General features: G+C 47.1%; 1 long non-coding RNA gene across 1 annotated transcript in view; it reads left to right on the top strand.

Moving 5' to 3' along the window:
* LOC143769138 (uncharacterized) overlaps positions 1-4584 on the top strand; it is a 30298-nt gene extending 25714 nt beyond the window's left edge. The window contains exon 3 of the long non-coding RNA XR_013214225.1: positions 4398-4584. This is a non-coding gene — a long non-coding RNA (uncharacterized LOC143769138). The remainder of the gene's footprint in view (positions 1-4397) is intronic.
* Positions 4585-14703: the final 10119 nt, after the last annotated feature.

The following is a 14703-nucleotide window of genomic DNA, read 5'->3' as shown; positions in this document are numbered from 1 at the left end:
AATGGTAAAGGGTGTGCTCCGGTGGCACCCCAATGGTACAATGGTATAGGGTGTGCTCGGGTGGCACCGCAACAGTAAAAGGTGTGCTTCGGTGGCACCCCAGAGGTAAAGGGTTTGCTCTGATGGCACCCCAACGGTAAAGGGTGTGCTCCAATGTCACCGCAATGGTAAATCATGTGCTTCGGTCGCACCCCAATGGTAAAGGGTGTGCTCCGGTGGCACCCCAATGGTAAAAGGTGTGCTCTGGTGGCACCCCAACGGTAAAGGGTGTGCTGTGGTGGCATCACAATGGTAAATGGTGTGCTTTGGTCACACCCCAACGGTAAAGGGTGTGCTCTGGTGGCACCCCAATGGTATAGGGTGTGCTCAGGTGGCACCCCAATGGTAAAAGGTGTGCTTCGGTCGCACCCCAACGGGAAAGGGTGTGCTCCGGTGGCACCCCAACGGTAAATGGTGTGTTTCGGTCGCACCCCAACTATAAAGGGTGTGCTCTGGTGGCACCCCAACGGTAAATGGTGTGTATCGGTCGGACCCCAAAGGTAAAGGGTGTGCTCCGGTGGCACCCCAATGGTACAGGGTGTGCTCCGCTGGCACCCCAAAGTTAAAAGATGTGCTTCGGTGGCACCCCAACGGTAAATGGTATACTTCGATGGCACCCCAATGGTAAAGGGTGTGCTTCGGTCGCACCTCAACGGTAAAGGGTGTGCTCCGATGGCACCCCAACGGTAAATGGTGTGCTTCGGTCGCACCCCAACGGTAAAGGGTGTGCTCTGGTGGCACCTTAATGGTAAATGGTGTGCATCGGTTGCACCCCAATGGTAAAGGGTGTGCTCCGGTGGCACCCCAATGGTATAGGGTGTGCTTGGGTGGCATCGCAATGGTAAAAGGTGTGCTTCGGTTGCACCCCAGAGGTAAAGGGTTTGCTCTGATGGCACCCCAATGGTAAAGGGTGTGCTCCAATGTCACAGCAATGGTAAATCATGTGCTTCGGTCGCACCCCAATGGTAAAGGGTGTGCTCCGGTGGCACCCCAATGGTAAAAGGTGTGCTCTGGTGGCACCTCAACGGTAAAGGGTGTGCTGTGGTGGCATCACAATGGTAAATGGTGTGCTTTGGTCGCACCCCAACGGTAAAGGGTGTGCTCCGGTGGCACCCCAATGGTATAGGGTGTGCTCAGGTGGCACCCCAATGGTAAAAGGTGTGCTTCGGTCGCACCCCAACGGGAAAGGGTGTGCTCCGGTGGCACCCCAACGGTAAATGGTGTGCTTCGGTCGCACCCCAACAGTAAAGGGTGTGCTCTGGTGGCACCTTAACGGTAAATGGTGTGCATCGGTTGCAACCCAACGGTAAAGGGTGTGCTCCGGTGGCACCCCAATGGTATAGGGTGTGCTCCGGTGGCACCTCAATGGTAAAAGGAGTGCTTCAGTCGCACCCCAATGGTAAAGGGTGTGCACCGGTGACACCCCAACGGTAAATGGTGTGCTTTGGTCACACCCCATCGGTAAAGGGTGTGCTCTGGTGGCACCCCAACGGTAAATGGTGTGCTTCAGTTGCACCCCAATGGTAAAGGGTGTGCTTCGGTGGCAGCCCAATGGTAAATGGTGTGCTTCGGTGCCACACCAATGGTAAAAAAGTCAAAGACTTCAACTCAGTTGCTAAATAGCCTAAGATAGGCACCCCGGTGGTAAGCAAAAAGGCCATAAAATGCACCCCGGTGACAGCTAAAAAGCCCAAGATTGGTGCTCCGGTGGTAAGCAAAGTGGTCAGAGTGTGCAACCTGGTGGGAAATAAAAAGCCCAAGATGGGTGCCCCAGAGGTAGAGTAAGAGGCCAACTGTTGCACCCCGGTGGCATGCTAAAAAGACTAAGATGAGTGCCCTGTTGGTAGGCAAAAGGTCATATATTGGGCCCCTCTAGTAGGCCTACAGCAAATGGTGTGCTCTGGTGGCACATCAACTTCAAAGAGCGTGCTCTGGTGGCACGCCAGTGGTAAAGGGTATGTACCGGTGGCATGCCAACGACAAAGGGAGCACTCTGGAGGCACCCAAACTGTAAAGGGTCTTGAAATTGCCACATGTGAAGACATACTCGCACAGTATCTCTTGTTACAGGGATTAAAACAGCGACGGTGCAACAAGATGTGGAAGTAGCAGCGAGAAATCAATCCAAGAAGTGCCGCAACAGACATATGATTGCGATTCTTTAAATGGTGATGTATGTGGATCGCCCCCAGGTTAGGGCAATGGGGTACTCGGCACCGGGTCCTTCGGTTTGGGGGATGTCACGGTGGCTGACCCGGTCCGTGGCCCTCAGGGGAGTCCAGTAAAAGAGTTTATATATGGGAAAGGTCTTTAAAGGGGAAATGTTCATGTCGCCACCTGTGATATTCGGTCAGGGTGACCGATGCTGCTTAGGGGTCCGCTGGGGCGATGTTATGGAAGCTTGATGGTATACCTTCCCACAGGTGAAGTGTATCCCCAGGGCTTCCCAGAGCCTAGATGGTGAATGGTGTGAGGTGCAGTGAATAACGAAGACACAAGGTTGCAGTCTCTTTACCTTTACTGAAGGCTTCAGTGTCCACAGTCCAGAGCACCAGATCACAGAGTAGGTAGAGTCCCGTCGGTCTGAAGGCAAATCCAGAGTCCCCTTTTCCAGGTGGAATGCAATAGCCTTCCTATACACACAGTAACACAGTAGGTCCTTACTTTCATAAGCTCCAATAAGGTCCTCACTGTTATTACTCCTCTCACTGTTCCCCGTGGTCGGATAAAACAAAACACGTATGACCGGTGACTTGAGACTTTGGTTAGGGACTCTAGCACACCCTGGCCTCTTTAAGGTTGCCACCTTGCCTCCTGTATCTAAAGGGCGGACAGGCAACTTGGAATCACCTGCCCTGCCCGTCTCTGAAGCAAGGCATAGAGCACTTACTCCCTCGGTATCCCGGCTACCGGATCGCGCACCAGAAGGATGCCGCTTCTCTCGGCCACTATCCTCTCTGCTATCCACTTGTTGCTATGCCTTTGTTTCTCACTCACTGCAATACACTTCTCTTCTATATCTCTTTCTTAGGATGCAGCTGCACGTGGGGCAGGCGCAGCTCCATGGACCCTCGTCCTCCTCAGACCGCAGTCTGGATCTGACTGGACCTCGCTCCAGCCAGCTCAGTCTGGAGACCGCTCTCCTCGGTCCCCAGCCAGGAACTCTCTAACTTTCCCTCCAACCCCCAGTTTTACCTAACTGTGAGGAGTGGCCTAGTAGATAGAACCTTTGCTCCCCCTGGTGGCTGGAGTGTGAAGTATGTTGTGTGTGGTTGTGATACCAGGACAGAAGATCTCCTTTATTGTCCTCAGACGTAATATCGCTCCCCCTGGTGGAAGAACAACATTACTGCAACGACCAGCACTCTGGGGCGCTGCATATGGTCAGATGAAGAGGAATGCAGTAAGTTAGGAAATATGATTAACATGTTAATAAAGTGTCTGATCTGGTCCTTGTGATCAGGGTTTATGATGTATATGGCTGTTTATTGTCACCCCCACATGTAAAGGCAGCAGGTGAGACAATCAAACTGTGAAACTTGGAGTTACCAGTAATATTGGAGGAGAAATTAATGAAGGAAGTAAAATAGGAAGGAAAAAATGGGGTTGGATGCATGGCTAGTCAGAGGGATGTTTGTTCCACGTTGGGGAACAGGGAAAGTACTGAAAGATCCAGCACCTGTCCTATTTGACAGGATGGTCAGCTAGTGCCGCCATAGGGAAAGAACGGACTTAGTTTCACCATCAATCATTTGAGTGTGCGGTACTACTGATTAGCGGTTAGGCTCGGGAGCAGTGATGTCACAGCTGGACCTTAGGTCGGTTTTCCAGTTGAGGACGCTACACCCAGAAGATTTCAAGCTGATTGTTGGTTTGTAGAGGAACTAAATGTTTCTTCATGTAATTCTCGTCCTCACATTGCAGACTCTTGAAGTATTAAATATTCTTCATCCCCTTATTCTGCCTGCTTTCCTGGAAGGCTCCAATTGGCCGAATACAAGACGTTCATTAACCTCTTTATATACAAAAAAAATAGTCTGGTTATCTTCCACAATACATAATATCTGTCACTTGCCATAAATCTGTACATTTCTTTACCTGTTCTAAAATGCTGATGATCCCTTGAATCTTTTGTTTTGTTTTTTTGTTATTTTTAAACCAGGAAAAAATGACATATTAATGACAAGTCCCAGGTCTTTTCCCATCAAGTGTTTTGCAGTCGCTTTAATACTATAGCACTGATGTTATTTAGGGTCATCTTTGTTTGCAGTGTTACATGACTCTTCATACATGTTTTTAGCTTTTCTTGTTATTACATCACATTCATCTTTTTCCTCTCTTACTTTCCTGAACTGAAGGAAACACATCTCCAAGTCACTCTGAGCTGTCGGCAGGAGAGATGGACCCTCTGGAGCCTTCTGGTCTTCAGAATCCACATGAAGGGGAAGACCAAGAACAAGAAAGGTCTCCGACAGCTGAGCAACCTGTCCACCAAGGAGTTCCAGATGAAATGATGGCCCCCCAATCTTCTGTTTTATTCTTAAATGTGGGTTATACTTTTACTGATTGTAATTTTCTTGGTTGATACCAGATAAAGTTTTGGATGACAATTGTCTGGACTTGTGTCTTGTTTTACATTTCTCCCTTTTTCTTCTTGCTTCCCCTCCAGTGAGGTCTGGTTTAGGCGATTGTCATGATCCAGGCCGGGTTTTGTTTTCTTTCCCGGTCTGGTCATGTCAAGGGTTAACTTTCACAGCCTCATTCCTGTGTCTGGTCTGCTATACAGGTCCTTCTCAAAAAATTAGCATATAGTGTTAAATTTCATTATTTACCATAATGTAATGATTACAATTAAACTTTCATATATTATAGATTCATTATCCACCAACTGAAATTTGTCAGGTCTTTTATTGTTTTAATACTGATGATTTTGGCCTACAACTCCTGATAACCCAAAAAACCTGTCTCAATAAATTAGCATATTTCACCCGTCCAATCAAATAAAAGTGTTTTTTAATAACAAACAAAAAAACCATCAAATAATAATGTTCAGTTATGCACTCAATACTTTGTCGGGAATCCTTTGGCAGAAATGACTGCTTCAATGCGGCGTGGCATGGAGGCAATCAGCCTGTGACACTGCTGAGATGTTATGGAGGCCCAGGATGCTTCAATAGCGGCCTTAAGCTCATCCAGAGTGTTGGGTCTTGCGTCTCTCAACTTTCTCTTCACAATATCCCACAGATTCTCTATGGGGTTCAGGTCAGGAGAGTTGGCAGGCCAATTGAGCACAGTAATACCATGGTCAGTAAACCATTTACCAGTGGTTTTGGCACTGTGAGCAGGTGCCAGGTCGTGCTGAAAAATGAAATCTTCATCTCCATAAAGCATTTCAGCCGATGGAAGCATGAAGTGCTCCAAAATCTCCTGATAGCTAGCTGCATTGACCCTGCCCTTGATGAAACACAGTGGACCAACACCAGCAGCTGACATGGCACCCCACACCATCACTGACTGTGGGTACTTGACACTGGACTTCAGGCATTTTGGCATTTCCTTCTCCCCAGTCTTCCTCCAGACTCTGGCACCTTGATTTCCGAATGACATGCAAAATTTGCTTTCATCAGAAAAAAGTACTTGGGACCACTTAGCAACAGTCCAGTGCTGCTTCTCTGTAGCCCAGGTCAGGCGCTTCTGCCGCTGTTTATGGTTCAAAAGTGGCTTTACCTGGGGAATGCGGCACCTGTAGCCCATTTCCTGCACACGCCTTTCCACACCAGACTCAGTCCACTGCTTCCTCAGGTTCCTCAAGGTCTGGAATCGGTCCTTCTCCACAATCTTCCTCAGGGTCCGGTCACCTCTTCTCGTTGTACAGCGTTTTCTGCCACATTGTTTCCTTCCAACAGACTTACCATTGAGGTGCCTTGATACAGCACTCTGGGAACAGCCTATTTGTTGAGAAATTTCTTTCTGGGTCTTACCCTCTTGCTTGAGGGTGTCAATGATGGCCTTCTTGACATCTGTCAGGTCGCTAGTCTTACCCATGATGGGGGTTTTGAGTAATGAACCAGGCAGGGAGTTTTTAAAAGCCTCAGGTATCTTTTGCATGTGTTTAGAGTTAATTAGTTGATTCAGAAGATTAGGGTAATAGGTCATTTAGAGAACCTTTTCTTGATATGCTAATTTATTGAGACAGGTTTTTTGGGTTATCAGGAGTTGTAGGCCAAAATCATCAGTATTAAAACAATAAAAGACCTGACAAATTTCAGTTGGTGGATAATGAATCTATAATATATGAAAGTTTAATTGTAATCATTACATTATGGTAAATAATGAAATTTAACACTATATGCTAATTTTTTGAGAAGGACCTGTATATCTGTGCTGCTACCTGTGTTCAGTGCCAGTTATATTGTTTGCCTTTCAGCATGCTAACTGGCTCTGGTGAGTTCCTGATCTGTCCTGCTGCATTCAATTAACCCGACCCATGTTTGTTTATCTCCCATATACAAAAAAGGTTGCACTCTATCGTGCCAAAGCATGTCAACATGAAATACATGAAATATGAATAGCAAAATGGCTTTTGAACATTAGGAAAAATATTTATGAGACTCTTTGCACAAAATTTTGCCAAAAAGTGTGAGCCCATCAACCAACTTTTTGGTCAAATATTTTGCAAAGCGTCTCATAAATATTTTTCCTAATGTTCAAAAGCCATTTTGCTATTCATATTTCATATTGACATGCTTTGGCACGATAGAGTGCAACCTTTTTTTTGTATATTGTATATGGAGGTAGCTTCTCCTGGTATGCACCTATTCAGACTAGTTTAGATGTGCCAGTCGTTCTTCTGTTATTTCTATGTTAGCTTACTGACTGAGCACTCCACCCTTCACCATGTGGTTTTTAATCATATCTAATGCCGTTTGGTTCTGGCCAACCCATATATGTAGGCTTTACTGAGAGAGGTGTCCACATTCACCCCTGCATTCAGTTTGGATGTGCCAGTCGTTTTTCTGTTATTTCTTTGTTTATCTCCTGTCTACCTGTCTCAGCTCCTGACTTCCCTGTTTGTTTGGATTTCCCGGGACATGACTTTGGCTTGACTGACCTGATTTTATCTTTCTCTCTCCGCTGGTATCCCTGCTACTGACCGGTACTGACCCTTGATCTCCTCTGACTCTGCGCCTTGGTTTTTCCCTTTTGTACTGCATTTTCCTCTGGTATTGACTCAGCTCTCTGACTATTCTTCTGCCAACTAGTGGTGGCTTTGCTGTACTGCTGTGGGTCTGCTTCTCAGCAGGTTATTCAGCTCACTCTACACTCTGCTGCCGTCTAGTGGAGCTTGCGTCACTGTGCATTAACCCACAGTAGTACAGCATGACACTATAACTGGCCGTACATTTTCTTTCCTTTTTCTATTTATCCATTTCGCACTCTTTCGGATCGGATGCCAAATCTGACCCAGATGATGCAGGATTTGTCGGTGGGACATAGAGACCTTGTCACTTCCCATAACCAACTCCGGGGGGAGCTTACTGAAGCTGTTCAATCTTTTCAGGGTTCCATGACACAATTAGTCATTAGGCAATCCGACCCCATTGATATTTCTTTACACTCTCCTGAACCTACTGTCAGGCTTCCAGATACTTTCTCCAGAGAAAACGAGACATTTCATACATTCAGAGAGAGTTGCAATCTACTTTTTTCCCTTAGACCCAGGTCCTCTGGTAATGAGAGTCAGCGGGTGGGGATAATTATCTCTCTGCTCTGGGAGGGTCCTCAAACTTGGGCTTTTTCTTTACCTGCTACTGCCCCGAACGTGTGTCTGTGGATAGGTTCTATGAGGCTTTAGGAGTGATTCATGACAAACCAGTCTAGGTCAGAGTGGCAGAGGACACAATCATGGGTCTCTCCCAGGTAAACTCATTGCTGAATGGTATTGCTTCAAGTTTAGATGGTGGTCCACCGAGGTGTCTTGGAATGACTCTGCTTTAAGATGCCAGTTCAGGAGAGGACTTTCTGATCATCTCAAGGAAGCTCTGGCTCGCCATCCACCAGCCAGGGAATTACAAGTCTAGGAGACCCGTTCCTTTAAATTGGGCCTAGTTTTTAATGAGGCCTTCCTCCACCTCTCATCATTTTCCACCACTAGATCACCAGGGTTCACGTGTTCTGTGCTGCTACAGACTGTCAATTTTTCAAGGGTGTCGATGATCCCCATTAAATATTTTTTAAAAATATACCCCCAATGGGGAAATGTTTGTCAGCCTATGCCCTTAGTGTATGGGCATTACGAGTCTAGAAGACCCGCTCCTTTGTAATGGGACAGTTTTTTTATGAGGCCCTCCTCCATGTTTCTTCCAAGGGGGATTGGGGTGCGTGCAAATTTGGGTCAAGGCGGCCCTTGCATTCAATTCATAAGGAAACATTATGGCAGGACCAACTGAAGACTGTGAAGTGGGTTTTCCTGTGGCCATCCAGTACCTGGGTTCAAAGGTTTCTTTGGGTGCATATGCATAGCTCCCAACTTTTGAAGACTGGAAAGAGGGACAAAGTTTGTGGCGCGCGAAGCGCGCCGCGGCAAATTTTAGGCCACGCCTCTGACCACTCCCATTCATAATTAGTCACACCCATATCCACGTCCCAACCACACCCATTTAGCACTGCCGATCACACTGTTTCATATACAATAATTATAAACAAAAAAATATGGCCACACAGTGCTCCATACTGTATAATGGCCACACATGATGATGCATACTGTATAATGACTGCACATGATGCTGCATACTGTATAATGACCGCACATGATGCTCCATACTGTATAATGACCGCACATGATGCTCCATACTGTATAATGACTGCACATGATGCTCCATACTGTATACTGGCTGCACATGATGCTTCATACTGTATAATGACTGCACATGATGCTCCATACTGTATAATGACTGCACATGATGCTTTATACTGTATAATGGCTGCACATGATGCTCCATACTCTATAATGACCGCACATGATGCTCCATACTGTATAATGGCCGCACATGATGCTCCATACTGTATAATGACTGCACATGTTGCTCCATACTGTATACTGGCTGCACATGATGCTCCATATTGTATAATGACTGCACATGATGCTCCATACTGTATACTGGCTGCACATGATGCTCCATACTGTATAATGGCTGCACATGATGCTCCATACTGTATACTGGCTGCACATGATGCTCCATACTGTATAATGACTGCACATGATGCTCCATACTGTATACTGGCTGCACATGATGCTCCATACTGTATACTGGCTGCACATGATGCTCCATACTGTATACTGGCTGCACATGATGCTCCATACTGTATACTGGCTGCACATGATGCTCCATACTGTATAATAGCCACAGTTCTCCATACTGTATAATGACATACAGGCACGCAGCTCACTCACAGGCACGCAGCTCACACACACGCACACAGCTCACACACACGCAGCACACACACAGCTCACACACGCATGCAGCTCACACACATGCAGCTTACACACAGGCAGCATCACACACACGCAGAATCACACACACGCAGCATCACAAACGTAGTTCACAAACACATGCAGCTTTGACACAAATACATCACACACGCAGCCATCACACACACACGCAGCCATCACACACACACACACAGCCATCACACACACACGCAGCCATCACACACACGCAGCCATCACACACACGCAGCTATCACACACACACGCAGCCATCACATACACACCAGATACCTCATACACACATGACACACATACAGCATCTCACACACACACACATGCAGCATCTCACACACACACATGCAGCATCACACACACACACACACACACACACATGCAGCATCACACACATCACACACATGCAGCATCACACACACACATGCAGCATCACACACACACACACACACACATGCAGCATCACACACATCACACACACACACACACACAATCTTCTCTGCGGTGCAGGGGTGGCTGATCTGTCCATGTGCAGCTCTTCAGTTTCTCCTGCTCACATCTCTGCACTCTGCCAGCACCTCCCCCGTCTCTCCTTCTGTGCCGGGATAGCAGATAAGAGCAGGAGAAGCCGGAGCTCCGTGCACACACAGGAGGTAGTGAGTCGCTGACCTTTCATCTTGATTGCTGCTGGCTCTCTCCCTCAGTGTGGCAGCGCCGCACAGAGGAGGGGGCGGGGCGGGGGGTGACCCAGCTTTTATTAAAAAAAAAAAACAGCCACAAACCTAAGTTACTCAGGTGCCTCCCCCTGCATTGTCCCCGCCCTAGGCACGTAGTGCGGGACAACCAATGTCCCATCCGGGATCCCGGGGCTGACTGTCAAAATCAGGACAGTCCCGTGGGATCCGGGACGGTTGGGAGGTATGCATATGACTTGATAGCATGGCAGGCCTTGCATTCAATGCAACATTTTTTTAGGAAGCCCTCCTGTGCCTCTCGTGAAAGGGGTTTTGGGGTGAGCAATAATTCTTGGCAGCTCAGCCACTCACTTCATAGGCAATAGCAGCATAGGAGACCCACTGTTTAATAGTGGCCCTTTAAGAATAATACTACTGCCTGATTCCCCTCTAAAAATAGGCTTTGTGACTTTAAGAGTCCCTCCTTCATAAATGAAACAAGATGTGTTTTATGTGTCACACACCACATGGCCAGCTAGGGTTGTTAAATGCTACAATGACATTTCCCAGTGAATGCATTTGTATTGTTTGAAGCAGGGCCGGACTGGGACTAAAATTCAGCCCTGGCATTTGAAGTTACACAGGCCCACTTGTCACATGGTGACTGTATAATATCTTTGTACACTTGTAGGCAGGGCCGGTTTTAGGCAAAGTGGGGCCCTAGGCAAAGTTTAAAATGGGTCCCCAAATGCTAACATATTGCACATCACACAGAAGCCTTTCTGTTGTATTTACGTGCGCTGAGTTCAGGCCGCTAAACAAGTTTGATCGACAATACTGAAGTTGTTCAACGCTTGTTTCCCGGCCTCTTTCCACCAGCTGAGGACTAATGATGAGACAGAACGATCACTAATAGATCACTAACAGATCACCATACAGTATCATGTTTTCAGCAGCACATCTACAGTTTACACTGGCAATGTGCTGCTGACAACAAGGCTTTTTGTTCCAGCAAAAACAATCCGAATATGCAGCATTTTACTTGTTTAGTAAAATACACCCCATAGTCCTCCATATATTATAATGTGCTCCATAGTCCTCCATATAGTATAATACACTCCCTATAGTCCTCCATATATTAAAATACACTGCTCAGTCCTCCACATAGTATAATACACTCCTCATAGTCCTCCATATAGCATAATACAATCCTCATAGTCCTCCATATAGCATAATACAATCCTCATAGTGCTCCATATAGTATAATGCACCGCCACAGTCATCCATGTAGTACAATTCACTTCCCATAATATAATGCACCCCATAGTTCTTCATATAGTATAACGTATTCCCCATAGTCCTCGATACAGTATAATGCAGCCCACATATAGTATAATGCAGCCACCCCAGAGTATAATGCAGCCACCCCAGAGTATAATGCAGCCACCCCAGAGTATAATGCAGCCACCCCACAGAGTATAATGCAGCCACCCCAGAGTATGTAACCCCCATAGAATATAATACAGCCCACCTCCCCATAATATATAATGTAGCCCCCCATAGAATATAATGCAGCCCCCCATAGTATATAACGCAGCCTCTCCCATAGAATATAATATACCCCCACAATAGTATATAACACAGCCACATAGTACATAACATGGCCTCCCCCATAGAATATAATATACTCCCCATAGTATATAGCAAAGCCCGCATATTATATAGCACAAACCGCATAGTATACAGCACAGCCTGCATACTATAGCACAGCTCGCGTAGTAGATAACACAGCCCACACAGCAGTATTCAGCACAGACCACACAGTAGTATACAGCACAGACCACACAGTAGTATACAGCACAGCCCACGTAGAAGTATACAGCACAGTCCACACAGTAGTATACAGCACAGCCCACAGAGTAATATATACAGCACAGCCCACAAAGTAATATATACAGCACAGCCCACAAAGTAATATATACAGCACAGCCCACAGAGAACTATATACAGCACAGCCCACAGAGTACTATATACAGCACAGCCCACAGAGTACTATATACAGCACAGCCCACAGAGAACTATATACAGCACACAGTAGTATACAGCACAGAGCACAGCCCACAGAGAACTATATACAGCCCACAGTAGTATACAGCACAGAGCACAGCCCACAGAGAACTATATACAGCCCACAGTAGTATACAGCACAGAGCACAGCCCACAGAGAACTATATACAGCACAGGGCACAGCCCACAGAGAACTATATACAGCCCACAGTAGCATACAGCACAGAGCACAGCCCACAGATAACTATATACAGCCCACAGTAGTATACAGCACAGAGCACAGCCCACAGAGTACTATATACAGCCCACAGTAGTATACAGCACAGAGCACAGCCCACAGAGTACTATATACAGCCCACAGTAGTATACAGCACAGAGCACAGCCCAGAGAACTATATATAGCACACAGTAGTATACAGCACAGAGCACAGCCCACAGAGTACTATATATAGCACAGAGCACACAGTAGTATACAGCACAGAGCACAGCCCACAGAGAGCTATATACAGCCCACAGTAGTATACAGCACAGAGCACAGCCCACAGAGAGCTATATACAGCCCACAGCAGTATACAGCACAGAGCACAGCCCACAGAGTACTATATACAGCCCACAGTAGTATACAGCACAGAGCACAGCCCACAGAGTACTATATACAGCCCACAGTAGTATACAGCACAGAGCACAGCCCACAGAGTACTATATACAGCCCACAGTAGTATACAGCACAGAGCACAGCCCACAGAGTACTATATACAGCCCACAGTAGTATACAGCACAGAGCACAGCCCACAGAGTACTATATACAGCCCACAGTAGTATACAGCACAGAGCACAGCCCACAGAGTACTATATATAGCACACAGCCCACGGTAGTATACAGCACAGAGCACAGCCCACAGAGTACTATATATAGCACAGAGCACACAGTAGTATACAGCACAGAGCACAGCCCACAGAGAGCTATATACAGCCCACAGTAGTATACAGCACAGAGCACAGCCCACAGAGAACTATATACAGCCCACAGCAGTATACAGCACAGAGCACAGCCCACAGAGAACTATATACAGCCCACAGTAGTATACAGCACAGAGCACAGCCCACAGAGAACTATATACAGCCCACAGCAGTATACAGCACAGAGCACAGCCCACAGAGAACTATATACAGCCCACAGCAGTATACAGCACAGAGAACAGCCCACAGAGTACTATATACAGCCCACAGTAGTATACAGCACAGAGCACAGCCCACAGAGTACTATATATAGCACACAGCAGTATACAGCACAGAGCACAGCCCACAGAGAACTATATACAGCCCACAGTAGTATACAGCACAGAGCACAGCCCACAGAGTACTATATACAGCCCACAGTAGTATACAGCACAGAGCACAGCCCACAGAGTACTATATACAGCCCACAGTAGTATACAGCACAGAGCACAGCCCACAGAGTACTATATACAGCCCACAGTAGTATACAGCACAGAGCACAGCCCACAGAGTACTATATATAGCACACAGCAGTATACAGCACAGAGCACAGCCCACAGAGAACTATATACAGCCCACAGTAGTATACAGCACAGAGCACAGCCACAGAGTACTATATACAGCCCACAGTAGTATACAGCACAGAGCACAGCCCACAGAGAACTATATACAGCCCACAGCAGTATACAGCACAGAGCACAGCCCACAGAGTACTATATACAGCCCACAGTAGTATACAGCACAGAGCACAGCCCACAGAGAACTATATACAGCCCACAGCAGTATACAGCACAGAGAACAGCCCACAGAGTACTATATACAGCCCACAGTAGTATACAGCACAGAGCACAGCCCACAGAGTACTATATACAGCCCACAGCAGTATACAGCACAGAGCACAGCCCACAGAGAACTATATACAGCCCACAGCAGTATACAGCACAGAGCACAGCCCACAGAGAACTATATACAGCCCACATCTCTTCTCTTCCTCCCCTCCCCTCCTCCGAGAATGGCCCCACAGTCCAGAAAAAAAAAAAACTCTCCTCACCTCTCCTCGTGCCCAGCGTTGCTTCCTGGTTCCTGCTCCTGTCTCAGCAGCTGCAGTCTGCCCGGGACACAGCAGGTGCGCGATGATATGACATCATCGCGCACCCGCAGTGTCAGAGGCAGAGTGGGGAATGATGGGAGAGGAGCGTCTGTAAACGCTCTCTCCTCCATCATTGCATTCAACTGTACCGGCGTCTATACGCCGGTATAGTTGAATGCGACGGCGGGGGCGGCGGATTGAGCGGCCCACCACTGGCACCGGCCCTTCTGGCATTTGCCAGAAGTGCCCTATGGCCAGTCCGGCCCTGGTTTGAAAGCAATGCTAAAGATGAAAAACACATCAAAAACGCTATGTGTGAATATAGCCCAAGT

This window comes from Ranitomeya variabilis, chromosome 4, assembly GCF_051348905.1.
Source record: "Ranitomeya variabilis isolate aRanVar5 chromosome 4, aRanVar5.hap1, whole genome shotgun sequence".
Classification (NCBI taxonomy): domain Eukaryota; kingdom Metazoa; phylum Chordata; class Amphibia; order Anura; family Dendrobatidae; genus Ranitomeya; species Ranitomeya variabilis.
The sequence above is the reverse complement of the archived record's forward strand: the minus strand, read 5'-3'. Positions and strand labels throughout refer to the sequence as shown.